Here is a 6,167-nt window from a genome sequence, read left to right on the forward strand (position 1 = left end):
AACCCTCAATGCCGGAGTTAACAAGCTCCACAATATTCAATGTTCATGTTTAAATAACCTTAGAGTGCAAGATAGATCAACATAACCAAATAGATCACATCAATACCATCATAGTAATAGTTAACTTCATAATCTACAAGAGATCACAATCATAAACTACGCCAAGTACTACATGATGCACACACTGCCACCTTTACACCATGCAGGAGGAATAGAGTACTTTAATAACATCACTAGAGTAGCACATAGATGAATTGTGATACAAAACTCATATGAATCTCAATCATGTAAGGCAGCTCATGAGATCATTGTATTGAAGTACATAGGAGAGAGATTAACCACATAGCTACCGGTACAGCCCCGAGCCTCGATGGAGAACTACTCCCTCCTCATGGGAGACAGCAGCGTTGATGAAGATGGCGGTGGTGTTGATGGAGAAGCCTTCCGGGGGCACTTCCCCGTCCCGGCGGCGTGCCGGAACAGAGACTCCTGTCCCCCAGATCTTGGCTTCGCGATGGCGGCGGCTCTGGAAGGTTTCTCGTACCGTGGCTTTTCCGTCTCGAGGTTTTAGGTCGAGGGGCTTCTTATAGGCGAAGAGGCGGCGTCAGAAGGTCAACGAGGCGAAGACACGCTAGGTGGGCGCGGGCCACCCCCAGGCCGCGCTGGCCTACCATCTGGTGGGCCTGTGGCCCCCCTCTGGCCTCTCTCGGGTGTTCTGGATGCTTCCGGGGATTGTAAGATGCTGGGCGTTGATTTCGTCCGATTCCGACAATATTTCCTTACTAGGATTTCTGGAACCAAAAACAGCAGAAAACAGGAACTGGCCCTTCGGCATCTCGTTAATAGGTTAGTTCCGGAAAACGCATAAATATGACATAAAGTATGCATAAAACATGTAGATATCATCAATAATGTGGCATGGAACATAAGAAATTATCGATACGTCGGAGACGTATCAGCATCCCCAAGCTTAGTTTCTGCTCGTCCCGAGCAGGTAAACGATAACAAAGATAATTTCTGGAGTGACATGCCATCATAATCTTGATCATACTATTGTAAGCATATGTAATGAATGCAGCGATCCAAACAATGTAAATGACATGAGTAAACAAATGAATCATATAGCAAAGACTTTTCATGAATAGTACTTCAAGACAAGCATCAATAAGTCTTGCATAAGAGTTAACTCATAAAGCAATAATTCAAAGTAAAGGTATTGAAGCAACATAAAGGAAGATTAAGTTTCAGCGGTTGCTTTCAACTTGTAACATGTATATATCATGGATAGTTGTCAATGCAAAGTAATATAACAAATGCAATATGCAAGTATGTAGGAATCAATGCACAGTTCACACAAGTGTTTGGTTCTTGAGGTGGAGAGAGATAGGTGAACTGACTCAACGATAAAAGTAAAAGAAAGGTCCTTCAAAGAGGAAAGCATCGATTGCTATATTTGTGCTAGAGCTTTGGTTTTGAAAACAAGAAACAATTTTGTCAACGGTAGTAATAAAGCATATGTGTTATGTAAATTATATCCTACAAGTTGCAAGCCTCATGCATAGTATACTAATAGTGCTCGCACCTTGTCCTAATTAGCTCGGATTACCTGGATTATCATTGCAATGCATATGTTTTAACCAAGTGTCACAAAGGGGTACCTCTATGCCGCCTGTACAAAGGTCTAAGGAGAAAGCTCGCATTGGATTTCTCGCTATTGATTATTCTCAACTTAGACATCCATACCGGGACAACATAGACAACAGATAATGGACTCCTCTTTAATGCATAAGCATTCAACAATAATTAATTTTCTCATATGAGATTGAGGATATTTGTCCAAAACTGAAACTTCCACCATGGATCATGGCTTTAGTTAGCGGCCCAATGTTTTTCTCTAACATTATGCATGCTCTAACCATTCTAGCGGTAAATCTCCCTTACTTCAGACAAGACGGACATGCATAGCAACTCACATGATATTCAACAAAGAGTAGTTGATGGCGTCCCCAGGAACATGGTTATCGCACAACAAGCAACTTAATAAGAGATAAAGTGCATAAGTACATATTCAATACCACAATAGTTTTTAGGCTATTTGTCCCATGAGCTATATATTGCAAAGGTGAAGAATGGAAATTTAAAGGTAGCACTCAAGCAATTTACTTTGGAATGGCGGAGAAATACCATGTAGTAGGTAGGTATGGTGGACACAAATGGCATAGTGGTTGGCTCAAGGATTTTGGATGCATGAGAAGTATTCCCTCTCGATACAAGGCTTAGGCTAGCAAGGTTATTTGAAACAAACATAAGGATGAACCGGTGCAGCAAAACTCATATAAAATACATATTGTAAACATTATAAGACTCTACACCATCTTCCTTGTTGTTCCAATTCAATACTAGAAATTATCTAGACCTTAGAGAGACCAATTATGTAAACCAAATTTTAGCAAGCTCTATGTATTTCTTCATTAATAAGTGCAAAGTATATGATGCAAGAGCTTAAACATGAGCACAACAATTGCCAATATCAAATTATTCAAGACATTCTACCAATTACTACATGTAGCATTTTCTGTTTCCAACCATATAACAATTAACGAAGCAGTTTCAACCTTCACCATGAAAATTAAAAGCTAAGAACATATGTGTTCATACGAACCAGCGGAGCGTGTCTCTCTCCCACACAAGCATTTATTCAAACAAAAACAAAAACACAAAACAAACAGACACTCCAAGTAAAGTACATATGATGTGATGGAATAAAAATATAGTTTCAAGAGAAGGAACCTGATAATTTGTCGATGAAGAAGGGGATGCCTTGGGCATCCCCAAGCTTAGATGCTTGAGTCTTCTTGAAATATGCAGGGATGAACCACCGGGGCATCCCCAAGCTTAGAGCTTTCACTCTCCTTGATCATAGTATATCATCCTCCTCTCTTGACCCTTGAAAACTTCCTCCACACCAAACTCAAAACAAACTCATTAGAGGGTTAGTGCATAATCAAAAACTCACATGTTCAGAGGTGACACAATCATTCTTAACACTTCTGGACATTGCTCAAAGCTACTGAAAGTTAATGGAATCGAAAAATCCATCAAGCATAGCAAAAGAGGCAATGCGAAATAAAAGGCAAAATCTGTCAAAACAGAACAGCTCGTAAAGACGAATTTTATTGAGGCACCAGACTTGCTCAAATGAAGATGCTCAAATTGAATGAAAGTTGCGTACATATCTGAGGATCACTCACGTAAATTGGCATAATTTTCTGAGTTACCCACAGAGAATTTTGCCCAGATTCGTGACAGCAAAGAAATCTGTTTCTGCGCAGTAATCCAAATCTAGTATGAACCTTACTATCAAAGACTTTACTTGGCACAACAATGCAACAAGACTAAGATAAGGAGAGGTTGCTACAGTAGTAACAACTTCCAAGACACAAATATAAAACAAAATTACTGTAGCAAAATAAACACATGGGTTATCTCCCAAGAAGTTCTTTCTTTATAGCCATTAAGATGGGCTCAGCAGTTTTAATGATGCACTCGCAAGAAATATTATTTGAAGCAAAAGAGAGCATCAAGAGGCAAATTTAAAACACATTTAAGTCTAACCCACTTCCTATGCATAGGAATCTTGTAAATAAACAAGTTCAAGAAGCATAATGCAACAAGCATAGGAAAACTAGACAAGCTCAACTTCAAGATTTTAAGCATATAGAGAGGTGTTTTAGTAACATGAAAATTTCTACAACCATATTTTCCTCTCTCATAATAATGTCCAGTAGCATCATGAGCAAACTCAACAATATAACTATCACATAAAGCATTCTTATCATGAGTCTCATGCATAAAAGTATCATTACTCTCCACATAAGCATAATCAATTTTATTAGTTGTAGTGGGAGCAAATTCAACAAAGTAGCTATCATTATTATTCTCATCATCAAATATAGGAGGCATATTGTAATCATAATCAAATTTATCCTCCATAACAGGCAGTACTAAAAGACTACTATCATTATAATCATCATAAATAGGAGGCAAAGTATCATCAAAGTAAATTTTCTCCTCAATGCTTGGGGGACTAAAAAGATCATGCTCATCAAAGCCAGCTTCCCCAAGCTTAGAATTTTCCATATCATTAGCAACAATGGTGTTCAAAGCGTTCATACTAATATGTTCCATAGGTTTTTTAATTTTCGCATCAAACCATCCATGTCTTAAATCAGGAAATAGAATAAGAAGCTCATTGTTGTCCATTATGCCTAACTAGTGTAAACAAGAAACAAAAAGATGCAATTGCAGGATCTAAAGGAAATAGCTTCGAACACAAACACAATGGCGCCAGAAAGCATCACATTACTGAACCGGAGTATGAGTGCCTTTTACCTTTCCTCCCCGGCAACGGCGCCAGAAAAGTGCTTGATGTCTACGGGAGCTTCTATTCTTGTAGACAGTGTTGGGCCTCCAAGAGCAGAGGTTTGTAGAACAGCAGCAAGTTTCCCTTAAGTGGATCACCCAAGGTTTATCGATCTCAGGGAGGAAGAGGTCAAAGATATCCCTCTCATGCAACCCTGCAACCACAAAGCAAGAAGTCTCTTGTGTCCCCAACACACCTAATAGGTGCACTAGTTCGGCGAAGAGATAGTGAAATACAGGTGGTACGAATAAGTATGAGCAGTAGCAACAGCGCCAGAAAAGTGCTTTGCTGTCCATGACTGGCGTGTGATTGATGGTGGTAATATTGCAGACAGTACAAATACAGTAAAACTGTAAACAAGCAGCGATAGCAGTATTTAGGAACAAGGCCTAGGGATTATACTTTCACTAGTGGACACTCTCAACATTGATCACATAAATAAATAGATAGATGCTAGACTCTACACCCTCTTGTTGGATGATGAACACCACTAATTGTGTAGGATTACACGTGAAAGATCGAGATGTCGCCTAGAGGGGGGGGGGTGAATAGGCAATTACAAACTCTCGCGGATTTGTCTTGTAAGAATGCGGAATTAAACTATCGTTTAGTTTACAAGCACAAACCCTAAATATGCTAGGCTCAACTAAGTGTAACAATAGCAACTAGAGCTAAGCAAGATAGGCACAAGATATATGTAGCACAAGTGATAGCAAGATATATATATATATATACTTCAAGCACGATGGCTATCACAAGGAAAGAGAGCTCGGGTATAGAAATAACCGAGGCACGCGGAGACGAGGATGTATTCCCGTGTTCCCTTGCTTTGCAACAAGGTACGTCACGTTTGGAGGAGTGGAGGTCCCACGAAGGATTCCCCGCGCCACGAAGGCTCACCCTATTCTCCGAACCACACCCACGAAGGATAATGGCCCCTTCCTTATGGTTAGCTTTTCCTCCGCTCCGGAGATGGCAAGCTCCACAACCACTTCACAAGCTCCACGAAGGAGAAGCCCGGGCCTCTTCACAATCTTCTTGAAGAGATCACCGGAGCACCAATCACCAAGCCAACTAGGAGGTCACCCTCCAAGAGTAACAAGCTCACGGTCTCTCACTCGAACAAATCGTGGTGGAGAGCTCAACACTATGCAATGATGCAAAGCAAGAACACCGGAGGTGTTCAAGTCCTTCACACTCAAATCCCACCAAAGCAACGAATGCTAGGATGAGATTGGAGAGGAAGAACAAGGGGGAAAGTCAACCAAAGACTCCAAGATCTAGATCCCAAGAGATTCCCTCACTTAGAGAAGAAATGGTTTGGTGGAAGTGTAGATCTAGATCTCCTCTCTCAAATCCTCAAATATGAGCAAGAATCATGGGGGGGAACAAGAGAGAGAGCAACTTCTTCAAATGCAACAATGGAGGTGAGAGAAAAGGGAAGAAGTTGTTGCTCAAGGTGGAAGAAGGGCTATTTATAGTCCAAGAAGAGAAATAACCGTTGGGGAAGAAATGGGGTGTAAAACGCATAAAAAACGAGCTGAAAAAGGTGCCCAGGCCGGCTGCCAGGCCGGTTGACCGGAGCCTGGGCTGGGGAGGCCGGTGGCCTGCCCGGTCCGACCGGCCCAGCAGCCGGGCGGGGCCTGTGCTGCTCTGGGCGGCGGATAGGCAAGGCAGCGCCTGGGGAGGTGGGCCGCCGGGGCGCCAAAGGCCCAGCCGGAGCGCGCGGGGCGAGCGGCCCAGC

The sequence above is a fragment of the Lolium perenne genome, chromosome 5 (genome assembly GCF_019359855.2).
Source record: "Lolium perenne isolate Kyuss_39 chromosome 5, Kyuss_2.0, whole genome shotgun sequence".
NCBI classification, from domain to species: Eukaryota; Viridiplantae; Streptophyta; class Magnoliopsida; order Poales; family Poaceae; genus Lolium; species Lolium perenne.